The sequence below is a fragment of the Thalassophryne amazonica genome, chromosome 2 (genome assembly GCF_902500255.1).
Source record: "Thalassophryne amazonica chromosome 2, fThaAma1.1, whole genome shotgun sequence".
Classification (NCBI taxonomy): Eukaryota; Metazoa; Chordata; class Actinopteri; order Batrachoidiformes; family Batrachoididae; genus Thalassophryne; species Thalassophryne amazonica.
Genome location: NC_047104.1, coordinates 143,744,020 through 143,764,697, shown reverse-complemented (window position 1 = coordinate 143,764,697; position 20,678 = coordinate 143,744,020). Strand labels below are relative to the sequence as shown.

Sequence of the window (20,678 nt, the reverse complement as noted above, 5' to 3'; positions counted from 1 at the left end):
CATCCACTCTCACAACTCCAACCAAAAAAAAAAAATGGGACCAGCCACAAGGAGAACAACAACAACAAAATACACACACGCATACACAGAGATGTCAAGGTGTTGCCATGCAAGGCACTCAACTGTTCCTTGAGATCAACTTCGGGATTAAGGGCCTTGTTCAAGGGCACTTTAGTGACGGTAACAAAAGTCAAAGGAGCTGCTGGTTTCAGTCCCCATTCATATGTCTTTGTGGTCAAGGGATTGAACCTGTAACAAGCTCACATCTCTAACATTAGGCCCGATTGTGCCGTTTGTGTTTGACAACTACGGATGGGCTCATGACATGTAACGTTTGGGTCAAGGCAGAAAACCTGTTTGCTGTGGAGCTTGATGGAGAAGCTCCCTCACACAGGTTTCTGCCAGTGTCACTGTGAAGAGAAATGTTGCAGGCTTGAGTTACAGTATGTGTTGGCGAACAACCAAACAGAGTCACATAAGCTGCCTGTGTCAGGAGTGAATATGAAGGCAAATAAAAAGGGAGCAGAGGAGAAACTGACAGAGATGACAAGGACGGAAGGCTTTAAGCTTTTCCATCATTTTCTACAAAGAAACATGAAACATTTTGTTTCCTGAAATAATATAGTGGTTGGATTATTTTTATTATTAGAATTATTTTAAATTCTGATGCCAAAGTAAATACTCGCCAGTAGCACTCAGGCTACCAAACACGGCCTGTAAGACTAAGAAACAGGGTCAGGTAGAAACTTCCCTCAGGCCAGGCACAGAACCACAAATTTCCAAACTGCAAATATTTTTTTTCTTTAAGAAAGGAAAGAAAATAAAACCAGGTTGCAGAATAAAAATGTAGACTGAAAAGAATGAAACATGTTCTCAAACGGGTGCCCAACCATTTTTGGAAGTTAACAGTGTATCAGGATCTACCACTCCATATCGAAAGCCATAGTGTAGCCACAATTTATTGTGCAATAATAAATTTTCTGGCATGAAAATAAAGTTTTGACAGTAACAATACATTATTGAAGTAAATGTGCAAAGAATAAGCACAAGTAGGCCTAGGACTGACCCATAACAACACAACAACAAGCAAAATAAAACCCCAAACACTGTCATCATCTTTCAAAAGCAGTCAAACACAGTATTAAAAGTCACAGTTTATCTCGGTATTAGATAAACCGTCATTTACTAACTAAAAAGCTGCTGCTTTTTTCACACGCTTTGAATCCTGTGGCTTAAACAACTGAAATACGTCCATTAATGCATTGATTGGCAGAGTAAAATACATATAAATTCTTACCTGTTAGTTTCTGTCAGGATTTGACCCGGCCTGGGTCGTGTTTTTGTAGTGACCCCCTGTTGGGTCCTTTCTCCCTTTTTGCCCATTTGTTTTGATTGATTTATGTTATGTAATAGTCTGGTTTTATTTCTTATTAATCCTCTGTGTCTTATTATCTGGTTCTGTTCTGGTAGTCATGAGTTTTACTTTGTTATAATCCATTTTGTGTTCAGTCTTAGTTTGGTTTGGTTTTTCACATTTATTGCATTATGCTTTAGTCACATGTTTTGGTTATTATTCATCTTCAGTGTTTCTTATCTTATTATGTTCCATTTGTTATTTATTGCTTATTTCGGTAGTCTCTGGTTTTGTCATTCGGTTAATTCATTTTGGTGTAATTTTTGTTGTCATCTTCTTGGTGGTTGTTTTTTTTTTTGTTTGTTTCCATTTATATAGCGCCAAATCACAACAGAATTGCCTCAAAGTGCTTCACACAGGTAAGGTCTAACCTTACCAACCCCCAGAGCAACAGTGGTAAGGAAAAACTCCCTCTGAGGAAGAAACCTCAAGCAGACCAGACTCAAAGGGGTGACCCTCTGCTTGGGCCATGCTACAAACATAAGTTACAGAACAATTCACAGAACAATTCATGGACGAATATACAAGAAATGCTATTGGCGCACAGGACAGGAGGATCGCCAACACGAATACAACTCCCATCTCTGGATGGAGCTGCACCTTAAACAGAGAGGAAAAAAAAAACAGAATCAGGCATCAGAAAGACAAAAAATACTGTATAATTTGGCAGCATTAAACAACAAGAAAAATAGAGAAATACTAAGGTGATCACCGGCCACTGGCCCTAAACTTCACTAAAAGACCCAGAATTTAGGTAAAGTTGAGGCTGCAGCCCGCTGTTTTACTTTTATACTTTAATCTGTTTCAGTTCTGTTCTAGTTTTGGTTATTATCATAGATCTTCTGGTTTCCTGCTTCTTAGATTAGTCACGTTAAGTATTGTTTGTCAAGCATGTCATGTTTTGCACCGTTGGTTTTTCTATTACTTAGTTATCTTGCCCCAGTTCCCTTTGCTTTGTCTCACTGCACTCTCTTGACTCTGTTCTCCCTTCTTTGCTTCACCGGACCACACCCTCTTCCAGAACCTTCACTGACACCTGCATCTTGTTCCAGTAATTACACCACCTGTTATTTAAGCCCTCACAGTCCCTCACTTCCCTGCCAGTTTGTTAGTATCTTGTATCGATTTTGTCTCTTCCTCAGCCTTTGTAATTAGTCTCTCTGCGTATTTGAAACCTGCTTGTTTTGACTGCATTTTTTGCCTGACCCTTATCTGTACTTTTGCATCGCTACCTGACTACGTGCTTCGACGATAGTCATCTTTTTATTCCTATATCAAAACTGAGTCTACATCCGGTGTCTGACCGTTTTTGTGACTCGCCTGTCAGTTTCAGTGGGATTCATCTGAATAAATAAAATCCACATAAAGCACCCCTTTTTTTAATCCAAAACAGTGTCTAAACTGTGACAAAAAGTCCCTCTGACACAGCTGCGCCGTGAGAGCTCCTCTCCCACACCGAGTCCTGGCGATTAAATTATATCGTCAGCCACAAAGAAATAAAATAATGTTAAAATTATCCATTTTGTTTGTGAACCTGAACTACACCACCTGCAGTGCTCCCTGCGTCGACCAGCCGATCACGTTTTGCACTTAATGATGACGTCATCAGGCAGCCAGTCTGCTACAAACACACAACAGACAGACTAAAATGTTTGATTTTTAGGGTTTACAAATGTTTTTGACTGTTAAACTTTGCTCACTTTACCAGCAAAAAAAAAAAAAGTTATCGGGCTGAAAGTTATCGGAACGAAATTTATTGGAAGATAATTGGTCCGATGATGGTTTTAAAAACTTATCTGAAAAGCTAATCCTCTAGCAAAAACATTAGCTTCGATAATTATCTGTTATCAGATTAGTTGACCTGTGCCCACCACTGCATCTAGCTGTGCATATTCAGCATGGTTTGAAAGTTTCAGAAATTCATTAATTTCGGGCAACAATTCAGAAAATCATTCCAGAAATTTACCTCTGTGTGCAGCAGCAGATCTGCACGTCTGCTCCAGCTGCATACGGGATACAGTGGGGTAAAAAAGTATTTAGTCAGTCCCTGATTGTGCAAGTTCTTCTACTTAGAAAGGTGAGGGAGGTCTATAATTTTCATCATAGGTACACTTCAACTATGAGAGACAAAATGAGAAAATCCAGGAAAAAATCCAGGAAATCACATTGTAGGATTTTTAAAGAATTTATTTGTTGTTATTTGTTGAGGTCTGGAGACTGGCTTGGTCACTCCAGGACCTTGAAATGCTTTTTACGGAGCCACTCCTTCATTGCCCGAGCGGCGTGTTTGGGATCATTGTCATGCTGGAAGACTCAGCCACATTGCATCTTCAAAGCTCTCACTGATGGAAGGAGGTTTTGGCTTAAAATCTCACGATACATGGCCACGTTCATTCTTCCCTTAACACCTGTCAGTTGTCCTGTCCACTTTGCAAAAAAACAGCCCCAAAGCATGATGTTTCCACCCCCATGCTTCACAGTAGATATGGTGTTCTTGGGATGCAACTCAGCATTCTTCTTCCTCCAAACATGACTAGTTGAGTTTTTACTAAAAAGTTCTATTTTGGTTTCATCTGACCACATGATATTCTCCCAATCCTCTTCTGGATCATCCATATGCTCTCTGGCAAACTTCAGACGGGCCTGGACATGTACTGGTTTAAGCAGGGGGACACGTCTGGCACTGCAGGATTTGAGTGTCTCTCTGCGTAGTGTGTAGCCTTTGTTACTTTGGTCCCAGGACTCTGCAGGTCATTCATCAGGTCCCTCCGTGTACTTCTGGGATTTTTGCTCACTGTTTTCATGATCATTTTGACCCCACAGGGGTCCACCATAATTTACAAATAAATTCTTTAAAAATCCTACAATGTGATTTCCTGGATTTTTTTTTTTTTTTTTTTTTTTTCTCATTTTGTCTCTCTCAGTTGAAGTGTACCTATGATGAAAATTACAGACCTCTTTCATCTTTCTAAGTAGGAGAACTGGCACAATCAGGGGCTGACTAGTTTTTGGCCCCACTGTAAATGCCTCTGTAGACTCCTGGTCCAAACAGAACACGCAATCTTGTTAGCCATATCCATCATGTCTTCTAAATGTATGGACCATTTGCTGCTAGCCGGCTTTTTAGTTCTTGCACTTTTTAGGCGCACAGAGGTAATTTTGTCGGGAAGTTTGCATCGTAGCTCTTGTGGCTCATTTTGAAATGCCTCTCCAAATTCTGTTTTTTCCGTAAAGCCACATTTGCATTGCTGGTAAGACAGATGGATTTTCCATTTGAATAAACGAAAAAATAATCCTCTGCCCACTCTGAAAGAAATTGGGTTTTGGATTTTTTTTTTTTTTTTTTTTTTTTGTCCTTTGCTATATTATGTTATTGTAGCATCCTCTCACTTTTCTTCTTCTTCTATAGCGTTTAACGGCAGCCCGTATCATTGTTGCAATGGATGGATGGATACCTTTATCATTTTCATTACAACAACGAGATTTCCACCCTCACATTCCACAGACAAACAGCAATTAATCCACAATTATTACTTGTTTACCATAATAATGGCACACATCAGAATTAAGACAACACATATACATTTGACATTGTTTATGTGCACTAAACTTGAAACAGTCCGTTTTCCAAATTGAGGCGATGTGAGTGTGTGGTAGCCGCTGCAACTGGAGTCACGCCGCCGCCAGCTTGGGGAGAATGGGGACCTGCCACAGCTAAAACCGTACAGCCCCCACAGGGGAAGGGGTGGGATGGGGTGTGTGATGGGGGGAGCAGGAAGGGAGGTGAAGGGGAAAAAGGAGCATGCTTCAGTCTTTTGTCCATGTGTAAGTCTGTCAGTTTATTGTCTTTGTGGGTTGAGATAAGAATGGAGCCAAATAATCTCTCCAAGGCCTGAATAAATTCCTCTGGAGGTAAACAGTGGGCAGTTTGTTCTTCAGGCTCGATAAGCCTGGAGTGTTGTGGTTGAGCAGTGAAAAACACTTTTTTAACAGTTCCACTTGAACAACCAAATCCCAATTATGAATTAAGAATATTCCCAATTATGAATTAAGAATATTCACTGCAACTTCAACTGCAAGGCATGCATCTGCTCCAAGATGTCATCCAATTTGCCTCTGAGTTCAAGAGTCATCGCAGTCTGAGAGTGCACTGCCTTGCCAACCTCATTAATCATGACAGAGAAGCGAGGGGCCATGGTTCTTGATGCCGTCTTGCCAATTTTCCGGTAGATCAGGGCAGCACATAAGCCAAAAAGTACCAGCCCTGCTACCATAAGACCAAAAATGAATAAATCGATGTCCTCAACGGAGAAAGGCGCCAAGCATGCCACACGCCAAGAGCTCCAGGAGTCGAGAACTTAGCCCGCAGGATACATTCCATCTGGGCAGGTAGGATCCCCCGGTCCTGACCTTCTTGTAGAAAAAAATGGTGTCAATAGCGTTCAGAGACCAGCTGATCAATTCCATGGTAAATCCAATAGTAGTCCAGTAGATCCAGTATCCAATATAATTTGAGGAATTCACAGTCTGGTGAAGTAGGGACTTGAAGGTTAAAGCAGAAAGCAGAGATAAGGGAGAGTGGAGGAGATGCGACCGCCCTCGTCAGAGTCCCAAGCTGTTATCGCTTTTATTGCTGCCACCTTCTGCATTAGTCTGTTATAGCAGCACTAAATTAGATGTGACACTGACAGATTTTTTTTTCATGCGATCGACTGGTTGGGCACGCCAGTTCTAAAAGATGTGATTGTGACAGATGTAGCACTGAAAATACACATATGTAAGAAATCTAAAAGTAATAAATTTAATTTAAATATTGACAGCACTGTGTGAGAAAGCTGAATGTGTGGTTTGTGTAAATAACAATGGAAGTAAGAGCAAGTTTCTCTTTCTTGTGGAGTCTGAGAACTTTAGTAGTTGTTTCATTCATTGAAATTATGATTCAGCAAAGTTATTTACCCTCAAAATTGCACAATAATAAGGGCAAATCCCTTTAATTATATTCATCACCTAACAAACTCTTTGAGGATGAAACCACACAGACCTCTGGTGTTAGAGGAAATGACAAAACGCATAAAAACACACACCCAAATTACAACAGGATTGTAAATTATTTCACTGAACTTTAATTATTGATTAGACAATAAAATGTAATTATTCCACCACCTGAGGCAACATTTTAAATCCCAAAATACATTTTACATGAAGCACAAAAATCTATGCAATTTATCGACCATCTTTTAGAAAAAGTCCTTCAGAAAGACTCCCATTAAATTGATTTCTATACAATCCTGTTGAAACTAAAAGCAAACTATGGTTTCCATTTGCAACACTGTAGTTTGTCACATGGCAACACTAATCAATAATAGCAGGAGGTGGTAATGGTAGAAATTTTTTTTTTTTTTTTTCCAAATATGCTTACTTCCACTTCAGAGATTGTGCATTGTGTAATTTGGGAGATATTTCATATAGGAAGTGGGTGTCTACCATGACAAAACCCCTCCACCCCATGCAAAAAAGAAAACTGCAATATATATACTGTAATTGTAACATCTTTTGAAATATTAGAATGTAATTGTTTTGACATCATGATTAGTTTTGATGAACCCTGCATTGAGCACAACATTCAAGTTTATGATATAATATAATATAATGACTTGGTAGTACTTGTTTTAGAGAAGTCACAAAAGCTACATAAGTACTGATATTATTACAGTGATCATGCAATTACACGTAATTTCAAGTCATTCAAGTGTCATGGCCAAGCCAAAAACAAGATCTCAGGCTAACAGTGTGACTGAAATAAAACCTTTGACAATGGTTTATGTTTTTAAAGTTTTTGAAGAGCATGGCCTCCTCCTAAGTTATTCACACAGTGTTACTGAAATAAAACCTTTGTGAAAGAATTGTTTTTATAAAGTTTTTGAAGAGCATGGACAAACTTTACACATAGCGGAATAGCCAGATAATTGAAAATAGACCATACTTTATTACATTCATGGGGTGGGGGGTTATTTTCAAGATATAGGATTAATTTTGATGCCAAAATACTGGAATTAATATTGTGAATCATTTCCCAAGTAGATGTATTAAAATTCTGACTTGTGATTTTACCACCTCCTGCTATCAATAAACCATTCTGATCAGCTATGAAGTAACAATGAGAAAACTCTCAGAACAGTTTTTTTTTCTTAATAACTAAAAGTTAACCAAATTGTTTCAGTTCTAGCATATTATTATTTAGTTGTGTGATGCGTTCCCTGAATGTCCAATCTAGGGCAGAGTGAAAAACGGCCCAGATGTTCTCGATAGCAGCCGTGAATAAGTGATTCCAGTGTTGATGACAGCAATGCAGAGATGAACAGGCATGTCTTGGCCTGAAAGAGACAACTTTTCCTCTGAATGTTGCTGTGAGACAAGCAGACTCCTCAGTGGCTCTCCAGAGTCCACATCTGTTTTTTTTGGCCATCTCTGCATCCACCCACCCCCACCAACTGGGTCCATCCGACCCTCGGTGTGTTTAAGCAGATGAATTGGTCCCATTAGAGCCTCTTGATTCAGCTGCTGCACGGTAAAGAAAGGCCATTAACACCACTGGCCAAAGCCACTGAGACTTTTTCTGAAAGTCTGAACATTCAGACAGCACTGTGCGTGCACAAGAAGCCCCTCTCACACAGAAGGCATTTCCCGTGGCATTTAGAGGCGCCACTATCCGCCACAAATACATCACGCAACGGCCACATGGTTCCTGGCACTTGCCAGGCTGTGGAGTGTATTTTGGTGATGTTCAAAACACTCGTCCCATCACTTGCTCTCCTTACACTTACACTCCACGCACGTGCAGTCTGTGTGACAGGCTGGAAAGCACCAGGTTGTTCAGAAAGTCCAAATCCATAATAAAATGTAAGAGAACAAAGACGACGTTGATGGAACACTCACTAGGAAGCAGCAGGTGTTGCTTTGTAAATGTCCTTGTGTGAAGTGCCTCAAGGCACTTCACACAAGTAAGGTCTAACCTTACCAACCCCCAGAAAAACAGTGGTAAGGAAAAACTCCCTGTGAGGAAGAAACCTCAAGCAGACCAGACTCAAAGGGGTGACCCTCTGCTTGGGCCATGCTACAGACATAAATTACAGAACAATTCACAAAACAGATATACAGGAAATGCTGTTGGTGCACAGGGCAGGGGGGTCTCCAGCACAAATCCAACTCCCATCTCTGGATGGAGCTGCACCTTAAACAGAGAGAAAAAACAGTCAGGCATCAGAAAGACAAGAAATACTATATAATTTGCCAGCATTAAACAACAAGAAAAAAACAAGAAATACTAAGGTGATCGCCAGCCACTAGTCCTAAGCTTCACTAAAAGACCCAGAATTTAGGTAAAGTTGAGGCCGTGGTACGCTCCGTTTCCTAATAAAATGAATTAAGAGTAAAAAGCGTAAACAAAACTATACCAGTATGCTAGACATATGAAAGGGAAAATAAGTGAGTCTTAAGTCTGGACTTGAAAATCTCTACAGAATCTGACTGTTTAATTGACACAGGGACATCATTCCAAAGAACAGGGGCACGATAAGAGAAAGCTCTGTGACCTGCAGGCTTCTTATTCACCCTAGGGACACAAAGTAATCCTGCACCCTGAGAACGCAAAGCCCGGGCCGGTACGTAAGGTTTAATTCTATCAGCTATGTAGGGAGGTGCCAATCAGTGAACAATTTTATAGACTAGTAGCAGAACCTTAAAATCTGATCTCATTGGGACAGGAAGCCAGTGAAGGGATGCTAAAATGGGTGTAATGTGGTTGAACTTTCTGCTTCGTGTCAAAAGTCTGGCTGCAGCATTTTGAACTAATTGGAGAGCCCTAATACTAGACTGCGGTAAACCAGAAAATAGAACATTGCAGTACTCCAGTCTAGAAGAGATAAATGCATGGATCAGGGTCTCAGCATCAGCCATAGACAGGATGGGACGAATCTTCGCTATATTTCGCAGGTGGAAGAAAGCAGTCCTAGTAATACAACCCCTGGCAAAAATTATGGAATCACCGGCCTCGGAGGATGTTCATTCAGTTGTTTAATTTTGTAGAAAAAAAGCAGATCACAGACATGACACAAAACTAAAGTCATTTCAAATGGCAACTTTCTGGCTTTAAGAAACACTATAAGAAATCAAGAAAAAAGATTGTGGCAGTCAGTAACGGTTACTTTTTTAGACCAAGCAGAGGAAAAAAATATGGAATCACTCAATTCTGAGGAAAAAATTATGGAATCACCCTGTAAATTTTCATCCCCCAAATTAACACCTGCATCAAATCAGATCTGCTCATTGACATTGACCCTATGCCATGACATTGACCCTATGTGTCTTTTTGCAAGGAATGTTTTTGCAGTTTTTGCTCTATGGCAAGATGCATTATCATCTTGAAAAATGATTTCATCATCTCCAAACATCCTTTCAATTGTCCAAAATATCAACATAAACTTGTGCATTTATTGATGATGTAATGACAGCCATCTCCCCAGTGCCTTTACCTGACATGCAGCCCCATATCATCAATGACTGTGGAAATTTACATGTTCTCTTCAGGCAGTCATCTTTATAAATCTCATTGGAACGGCACCAAACAAAAGTTTCAGCATCATCACCTTGCCCAATGCAGATTCGAGATTCATCACTGAATATGACTTTCATCCAGTCATCCACAGTCCACAATTGCTTTTCCTTAGCCCATTGTAACCTTGTTTTTTTCTGTTTAGGTGTTAATGATGCCTTTCGTTTAGCTTTTCTGTATGTAAATCCCATTTCCTTTAGGCGGTTTCTTACAGTTCGGTCACAGACGTTGACTCCAGTTTCCTCCCATTCGTTTTGTTGTACATTTTTCGATTTTTGAGACATATTGCTTTAAGTTTTCTGTCTTGACGCTTTGATGTCTTCCTTGGTCTACCAGTATGTTTGCCTTTAACAACCTTCCCATGTTGTTTGTATTTGGTCCAGAGTTTAGACACAGCTGACTGTGAACAACCAACATCTTTTGCAACATTGCGTGATGATTTACTCTCTTTTAAGAGTTTGATAATCCTCTCCTTTGTTTCAATTGACATCTCTCGTGTTGGAGCCATGATTCATGTCAGTCCACTTGGTGCAACAGCTCTCCAAGGTGTGATCACTCCTTTTTAGATGCAGACTAATGAGCAGATCTGATATGATGCAGGTGTTAGTTTTGGGGATGAAAATTTACAGGGTGATTCCATAATTTTTTCCTCAGAATTGAGTGAGTCCATATTTTTGTCCTCTGCTTGGTCTAAAAAAGTAACCGTTACTGACTGCCACAATCTTTTTTTCTTGATTTCTTATAGTGTTTCTTATAGCCAAAAGTTGCCATTTGAAATGACTTTAGTTTTGTGTCATGTCTGTGATATGCTTTTTTTCTACAAAATTAAACAACTGAATGAACATTCTCCGAGGCCGGTGATTCCATCATTTTTGCCAGGGGTTGTATTCCTAATGTGGAGGTCAAAGGACAATGTAGGATCAAAAATTACCCAAAGGTTCCTCACTTTGTCAGTGTGATGTATGACACACAAGCCTAGGCTAAGCGTTAACTGGTTAAATTGATACCGATCTCTCATCAGTGTAACCAGTCATGAATGTAACCTGTTAATAGCAGCCTCGTGCTCCAGTTGCTACACATTGAGCACACTCCTGGATGTAAAAATGGACAGCATCTTTTAAAAATGTAAGAAGTTGAGGACAAAGTGTCTGTTGTCTCTTTGCTGTGCAGTCTTGAGCCCAATGAACCAAGTATCTGCTTGTCAGGACCATTGACCTCAATAAATTCAGAAATTTTACCAGCGAACAGATCAGGGCTCAACGCAAATTTGTTTCATGTGTGTGTGTGTGTGTGAGACAAACTGCTTTCTCATACGAAATTTGAACACCAACGCCACCCTCACCATGTCACACATGCCAAATGAATGCATTATGTGTCAAGCTGAGTTTGCTTGTAAATCGCCATTGGTGGGAAATATCAAAATTACCTTTAAAAATTTTGGCTTGCTACTGACAAAAACTAAGACTCCTGTCAGTAAAGGTGCTTTCTTCATTTGTGCTGCTGTCTCAAAACCAGCCTCCTGCAGGCTTTGTTTAAAAAAAAAAAAAAAAAAAAAAAGGTTTCCAGACAGACTGCTTTGTCCTTGTGGACAAGGGAAAAAATATTCATGGGGCATGTTTAATGAGTTAACTGTTAAAATTGTGCTTGTTTCATCAAGAATAAAATGTCTCCATGCGTGACAGATGGACCACAGTTCTGTGCTTTCCTGCACTGAGCGCATTTTACGTAGTTCGACTGTTGATCATTACTGTTACTGATGTACTTTAAAGTCATTTTCATGTGAAGGCTGCAATAATTTTCATGAAAACTGGTATAATTGTTTGATTTGTGGAGTTCTACAGCTGCACACAAACAAAAGAAACCCAACATCAAATTCCAGTTGATTTTTGATTCTGACTCTGACCCCTTCTCTGTGCATAGCGCGCTCTGTGCACTTCCATCGGGTGTGTGTGTTTGGGGGGGGGGGTCTGCCTCTGAGGAATGCAGTGGCAGTGAGCTGAACTCTGTTGGATCTATGTGATAAGAGATGAAAGTGCCCACACACCTCATCGACCTGCCCCAGGATGATGCTCCCTGCTGATCCACCTGATAGCAGGTACAAGCCCCGCCCACTCCACCTGAACCAAACAGTCCTTTGAAGGCAGCGTGTGACTGTTGAGCGTGCGCCGCACTGATGGATCGCGTTAATGTTGCGCCGCCTGCCTCCTCGGATGAGCTGAATTATTTATTGAAATGTTGAGGAGCAGGGTGTTTCTCAGCCCCTTGGTTGAAATGTGCTGATGCTCAGTCGATGCCTCGCAGAAGTGCTTCAGTTGACAGAAAACGGGCAGGCGTACATGTTCTTAATTGTCCTGAATTTGCTCAGTCTTTGTTTTTTGTTGACTTCCTGCTAAAGGCAACAGTTCTGGCAAATACTGAACCCAAAGCGGCTCATTTTATTGCCTCCACCAAGGATGTGCTTTTGACTCTGTCTGTGAACACATTTCTCGAAGTTCTACCAAACACAGAATTTGAGAAAACTTATTAGGGCAAAGCAAGAAAACAGTTTTCAAAAGCCAGTGGTTGCAAAATGCTTCACAGGAGTCAATATTTTTCTGCTCGTCCTGAAACACATTTAATTTAACAAGACAAAATATCACATTCTGAGAGAAAGTGGTTTGATTTAAAACTCTAGTAGATGAACCACAGGCCGGTTTCACCTGCTGTCATAATAATTTGTGATAATCTTATTCTTTTAAATACTTCAGGTGAATGTAGTTTTTGTTCTGTTCTTATTTGAAGAAGTATTTTCTCAGTGTACCCTTGGCAGGCCGTACATAAGGCCACATGAAAAAAAAAAAACAGTTTATCATCCCGGCCCGCTTGGTGAATTTCATTGACGGCAGTACAGCTGATGCAAGAAGCAGCAAATCCACTAGGTGGTGAGTGGCGAGTATGCTTTGGCCAAAGACAGCCGAAGTTTACCGAGCCAGGCCCAGAACTTAATGTTTGTCATTGACGCTCACACAGTCAGTGGCTTCACTCACACACACTATGCATGTTTATCACACTGCTAGCGTGCAGTACACAGACTGTATTCAACATGTAAACAAGATTTATTACTGATGGCCATTAAATATGGCCATCGGGTATTGCGAAGGCTTTGTGTCTGTCTGTCTGTGCTCAGCATAAGTCCAGTCCTATTACTGCCAGAGTCTTCAAATTCACAGGGAACATTCTTGGGACACAGACCTTGGATACGTTCAAAGATGGCTAACCTTGACCTATTTTAAGAGGCTAAAAAGTTACATTCTGTTTCATTCTGTTCAGTTTTGTTTTTGAGTGGTGGGTGTGACAGCCAGTTAGAGTAGAGCTGCACTGTGACGTCAGTGACTAGTTTCTCCAAAATTGCTTAGTTTTGTAGTGTTTATATACATGTCATATATTATTCAATTTAAATGCGTTTGTTACCCGCCTGATGCAATCTTGTTTTTTCTTGGCCGCTGATCACGAATGTGATGATTTGAGATAGAGGCATCAGGTCTCCTCAGGACCTTCTGCAACCTGTTACCATTATCAGGCATTACGATTAATGGCACATGTTGCTGGAGAATTATCAGGAACCATTATGCATGGCCAAGAATAATGTTCCGCGTTGTCGCACGCCATTGCGCGTAACAGCGCGTCGTTAAGCTCTGTCACGTTGTGAATGGGGTGAATTGTCTCCACACACACCCCCATATTCATCCAAACGTCAGTTGCTGAACAGTTCAGATCGCTCCAGTTTGCTCCTCAAAATCCACAGCAGAAGAACTCTGTGCTATGGAGTGGCACAGAGAGGAGGAGGAGACTGAGAGAGCCAAATGTGTGGCTTCATGCGGCTCTCGTCTTGCTCGTTTTCCCAAACATCAGGCACTTGCAGCAGGTGGAGCACCATGCTGAGGAGCATTGGAACGAAACTTTTAGCCAACTTGGGGTCACTGTCCTTCAGCATACTGCATCAATGAAACTGAATTCTGTGCAGCAGGGTTTAAATGTGCGCATGTCAGAGAAGAATGCTGTCACGCTCTATTAAGGATCACCACTAATCAAGACGGATCAACACGCTCAGTTGTGACCTCCACAACATGAGGCAAAATGAGGGTGTGCGTGACATTCGTGGAAGATTTTTTGACAGCCAAAAACATGCTCCACAAAAATCACGAATATCACGCACCAACATGCATTAATAAGACACCTATTCAGCAGTGTTGTATGAAGTACTGGAAAATCACACTTAAGTAAAAGTACAGATACTCGTTAAAAAATGACTTTGGTAGAAGTTCAAGTCACCGATTGAAATGCTACTCAAGTAAAAGTCTCAAAGTATCTAGTATTTATTGTATTTAAGTATGAAAAGTAATGTACAACCAAATGTACTCAAGTATTGAAAGTAAGAGTAAATGTTAATAATCAAAAACGGACTGATTTATATATATATATATATATATATAAAACAAAGTTTATCTAGGCTCGTAAATGACTGGTAGCGTTAGTCAAAATACTGAAAATTTTGCACATCACACAAAACACTTCAGGAAGTAGGTTTTGAAACCTAAACGCGAGTAGGCTACTCACTAGGTGTTCACAGGAAACAGTTATTTATTTCTATATGTATTTATTTATTTTCAATGTTACTTGGTTTTATCATTTCTGTTTTGATTCATTAGGTTCTTTTTGTCTCATTCTCTAAAATTGTATTTTAACATTAGTCTATTATTATTGACTATTATTGTCTATTATGTAGACTATTATTGTTGTTCCTATTATTATCAATATATGTATAAAAACAAATTTAAAAAATTACAATTTGACTCTTTTACGACAACGAACGCTGAGCCATTAATTATACAGAAAACAAATCAACACAAACATGCTGATACGAACAGCTTAATGCTAACTTTAACATTGAAAACGCCATAGACATGCTAACGCATTAGCATCTGTCCCGTTTTTAAGTTATAAAATACATCTATCAACTGTTTCAGAAGACCATAACAGGTTGGTTTAGCATAAAAATATGAAATATTACTCACAGACATTTGCTCTTCAGGGTTTTAGCAGGGAAATTTTAGGATAAAGCGAAATAAACAATGAATCCATGAATCGTAGATTGAAGCACTGTCCGTCTGTACAGGATTGTGTCTAGGGCAGAGATGGAGATGATCATTTGTGCATTTGTCTCCTCATGTCTGGATTATTGTAACTCGCTGTTTTTTAGCCTTAGCAAGTCCTCCGTGGACCACTTACAAATGGTTCAGAATGCAGCTGCAAGACTTGTTACAGGGTTATCAAAGAGGTCACATGTAACGCCGATTCTTTGCACTGGCTCCCCATTCATTTTAGACATCAGTTTAAAATTTTGGTCCTGACATTTAGAGCACTACACGGTGAAGTGACACCCTATATTGCCGAGCTACTAGATCCGTATTTGACAAGCAAGACGTATTTGTATAGGCTGGCGTTTACCTAGTTTAATCTGTTTTATGTATTTGCTGTTTTAAATGTCTTTGTTTTTATGTGACGCACTTTGTGATTTTATCTTAAAAGGGGCTATATAAATAAACTTGGTTTACTTACTTACTTAGTTTCCCTAAAAAAGATGCTTACTCCATTTTTCACATTTTGCAGTGCTGGCAGTCTACATTGTCTACTGGTTGTGAGTGCAAGCGAACAACATTAAGAACCCTCATTTTTATGAATGGAGGATTATACATATTGGTTATCACAAGAGGAAGCAGGGAGCACGAATCGCTATCACCAAAGAAGCAAAAACCTGAAGGGGAAACACTATTGTGACTGGCAATGGCATAATGCAGTCTGCAGCCTCACCACCAGATCACAGTAAATCCAACATACTGTATGTAGCTTTAAGACATACAAAAAGTATTGTACTGTGTGATCAGTTTTCCTGGAGCAGGGTTAAAACTGATTGACCATGCAAGAAACGGACCAGTGAGGGAAGCCACCAAGATGCCATGATAAGAGAAACTGTGCATTGTGCAGATTTTGTGTGTTGTTTCACATCTTGTTGGTGGAGTGAAACAGGACTTTATCACAAGAAACCAGATAAAATGTAGGCCTTTTGATAAACCCTTCTGATAAAACGTACCTGAAATTTCACATGTTGTTTTTCAAAAAATCCTTATGACGTCCCAGCTGACAGCAGTCACAAATGTTGTTTGTTCCATCTGTTTCAATGTTGGATGTGTGTTGCACATTCAGAGCTGGTCCTCTGAGTAGTACCACCTCAGCTCTCCCACCATCTTCAGTGGGGCTGTACCACCAATGGAGGCTCTGATGTGGTTCAAGGATGCATGAACTGTAGCCACATTAGAATATCTGAGAAACCAAACATGTGGCGTTCTGGATCATTCATGAGTGCAGCATGCATCACACAGTGATCTGCAGCCACTTTAATATCATACCGGCAATATTAAATAATTAACACCTTTTACTGGACTTTCTGACTCAGAAATGGGTTACAGACATGGAAAACATAAGACTTTTAAAAACCATTTCCGTAAGTGGAGAAGGTCACATGAGTGCCGTCGGGTCAAAGAAGCCATTTTCTGCTCTGCACTTTTACCGAGCACGCTTCAACCACTCTGAAATCTGTGGCATCTAGATTATACTGAAGGAACAGCTGATGGTCATATCCGTACATTTATATATTCTAAAACATTTGAAAGGAGGTGCAGAAAGGAGAAAAGGTTGCCTCTGACTTGGGCTCCTGACCCAGCCCATGTTTGGAGGTAAAACATGTGACAGATTGTAGGTTTATATTTGGTATTGATTTCAGACATTTCATGTGCCGCAATATGACACATCAGACAATTCATGCTATATCCAGACTCGGGCACAATAACTCACTCGGGGGGGACGAACAAAAAACACTGAGCACCCAAGTGAGGATGACAGCTCTGATTCACAACAGTAGTTCTGACAAATGCTGGTGAGGTCCAGTGAACCTCCTATTTTGGGCCATGTTTGTATCTTTTAGCATGCTTTATGACATCATATAAAATAAAGATATGCAGGCTTAATGAGTTGTTTGTGAGGTTTTGTTGGTAATTGCAGGCTCTTAAGCGACGGTCACACGGCACTAACGAAGGACACCGAAGCCAAAATGAACCAAGAAATTTGGACTTTCAGAGACATCGTTTAACCATCATCCAGCTTTGTTCCTGTAGCTGGCACATCGTCAAACTGTTGAAAAATGTGAACAGTTCCTGGCGACAACTTCAGTTCGTCTGTATTCTGTTTTGCTTTCTGTCTTAACGGTTCCTCATCGTTTGCATAGTTCCCGTGCCGTCAGCGTTACATTTGATTGTCGTCCAACTTTGTCCAACCTCCCAAGTCTGGCGTCTTGCACAAACGTTGACGATATCTGAACGGATCAGTCACTAAAGATCCAGCAAGCTGAACGTGATTCATCTATGTGTTGGATGAAAAATAACGCCGTCATACAGAAACAATAGCGGCAAGAACGTTTTATGAACTACTTTAACTATTTACGCATGTTCCAGCACGTTTGTGGCTGGAAAGTACATGTGCACACAAGTTGTTGTGAAGACAAACCTGTTGTCAAGACAACCAGATCCCACTGCTGCAGGTGCTGTGGACAGCACAGGCTGGCTGCAGAAATGATCACAGACTGGCACTCAGTCTCATACCTGCTGTCAAGTCACATCATCATGAATGTTTCATTTTGATTTTGTTTAAAACGTCAAGGTTGCCGTTCATTTCATTTTTCTTTCGTTAGTTTCAGTTTTGTCTCATTCTTTTATACGCTCTGGACTTGCTGGCTTTTCGGTGATGGGAGAAGTGCTGGCTCATTCGTCCCCTTTTTCTCTATGATTTGTGACTTTTTTTTTCCTTCGTTCAAGTTATCGCCGTGTGACCAGGCCCTGAGTGGCCACTTGTTTGAATTGCTGGTCTGTTTCTGTCAGGTAGAACCAATCTAGGCTTTCTTCACTGACCTCTAAACGAGTCCCACCACTCAATGGAATCTTTCTTCTCTCTGTCGACCCCAGAGATGGTTTTGTGTGAAAATTCCACCAGGTCAGCCGTTTCTGAAAAACTCCAACCACCAACAACCATCCAATATTCAAAGTCCCTTAAACTACATTCCGTAGCCGTTCTGATGCTTGGTTTGAATTTCAGCCCATCCTTTTGACTGAGTCTACACACCTACATGCCTTCATTTGCTGCCACATAACTGGCTGATTGGATGTTTGCTTTAATGAGCAGTTGAACAGGTGTACCTAATGCAGTGGCCGATGGATCGTGAACACAATGCATTTGTGGACAATGAGGTTACATCTCTTGTTTCTAGCTACCAGTCTGGTTGGTGTAATTGAGGTGAACTTCACAAGAATAAGAAGAAGCAGAGGGTGAAGCATCCTCTCTTTGTTTCTCTCTTAGAATGCCTTCCTTTTGTGTTCCACTGAATAATGTAATATCCATGCAGGGTTATGTGGGTCAGTGGAGCTTTGCGCTCTCTGGAGACCAGCACCACATAAACTTAATTCACTGAGCACGGACTCCGCTGTCTGTCTGCGCCGCTACTTAACGAACCGTGTGACGTCATACATTTTTCATAAAGTCTGAGGTTCTCACTCACTGTTTCATGTGTAGTATTGACAGACGAGTGTGCGCAAATGATGGTGCGCTGGAGGGACTTGGTGCGCCCTCTACTCCTCCCTGGCCTGTAATTAAATTAGCTCTGTCTGCAGATGACAAAAGGCCAGTCATTTGGGGCTCTGCTTAGATAGCTAGGAGCTGCACTCACAGCGGATATGAAGCTAAGGAGGAATGTGCAGCGCTGGGTGAGACTGTGGGACACAGGAGGCTGTCTGGGTTCACATCAAGCTCAGGGTCTGAATGAGCGGACACCAGACGGACAGGAAACCCTCCTGTAGGATACGAACAAGTGTTGATGCTGAGGTTTAGTCCCAGATCAGGTCTGGTGTGAAACTGGATTTTCAGGAATAATGCGCTCTTTTCTCAGATCATAACATCACCTATTCATGAAGCACCTGCGACTATTAAAGGTGTCATAAACCTGTTTGGCACAGTGCTAGTGTGCTCGTGAAGACCACTCACGCCCTGTTTGCCGTCTACATCTGGAGTTGCATCAGGGCCCGTATCCATATAGCATTTTGTTTTTCTCCCTTTGCATGCTGTCATGAGACAATTAGACAGTGTGTGCGTGTGTGTATGTGTGTGTGAGAAGCATCAATGTATAATACTTTGAGCGTCCACATCAGATGGAAAACTGTTGTGGGAATGTATTCCATTCACCATTATTTATAAATTGGCATAGCCAATAAATGTTCTTGTGAAGCTGGTTAAATTCCGTTCTAGTATCCCCCCCCCCCCCCTCCAGAAAAACCTTCAGACTGAGAAAAAAAAAAAAAAAAAAAAAAAACGCTCCACACTACGGAAAAAAAATCGTCCAAAAACAGCTCAACCGCCACTGTTTGCAATTGGTTCAGCAGTTCCCATTCTGGTGATGATGTAGCAACAATATGGCTGCGGCTGGGGGCTGAAATGTAATGTCCTGTACTGGCCTCTCTGCACTGGCTTCCAGTCAGTTACAGGATTAATTTTAAGTTGTTGTTGTTGTTGGTTTTTAAATGTTTAAATGGATTGGCTCCCTCCTACCTCTCCGAGCTTCTGTCGGTTCATGCTCCAGGTCGAAATATGAGATCGGATCAATCAACTGACTCTGGAAGTGCCGCGATTTCGGCTGAAAACCAGGGGAGACCGTGCATTTTCCGTGGCGGCTCCGAGACTCTGGAACGGGCTTCCTTTGAATGTTCGTATGGCCCCGTCTTTAAACATCTTCAAGTCTTGGTTAAAAACTCATTTGTTTGCTCTGGCTTTCGACTCAAGCTAGCCGATTCCTGATTTGGTTATGATTATCATTTTAGCCATTTTGTTCATGTTGTGTTTTTCATTATTACTATTATTATTTTTTTGGGTGTGTGCAGCACTTTGGGCAGTTTTTAAGTATTAAATGTGCTAAATTTGACACTGACATTGAAATAGAGCGCAGGCTTCAGACAGCTGTAGCTTATCCTTCACCTCATCACTTATCATCAACTTTTATTATTCAGGATTTTTTAAAATATCGACATTTCATCATTTTTAGTGATTATTTGTTTGCACTTTTTTTTTGTCACCTACACTTTAAAGAAGTGTTCATCCAGGTGTATGTAATCGGCTAACCCACTGGAAATCCCCCCCAAAAAAATGTATCTTGTATTTTCTTTTTAATGTCTTCATGTGGAAATTAAGTAGACATTATAATCAACTTCACACACACACACTGCATTGCTTGGTCAAAGAGAACGTGTGCAGTCGGGCAGAACTAAGGATGTTTTTCTCTGTGATTAGGAGTGCGAGCACTGTACAGGATTACTGGAGTCAGTCTGTGGGTTTGCAGAATATCTATACGCAACTCTGTAAAAACCGGGCATTCGAGTGTGAAATTTTGGTTTTGGACAAATTCAAGTGTGGACGTGTGAATCTCCTATTTTGCTGTGTTGAGTATGTTTTGTATAAAAGCTGCTGTCGTGCTTGTGGGGTGCGTGTCATCTGCTGAGTGACAGTATATGTATATCCAAG

The 20,678-nt window shown here is 40.7% G+C and overlaps 1 protein-coding gene across 2 annotated transcripts in view; it reads left to right on the top strand.

Moving 5' to 3' along the window:
* lrp4 (low density lipoprotein receptor-related protein 4) overlaps positions 1-20,678 on the top strand; it is a 353,204-nt gene that overhangs the window by 185,945 nt on the left and 146,581 nt on the right. The window lies entirely within an intron of this gene.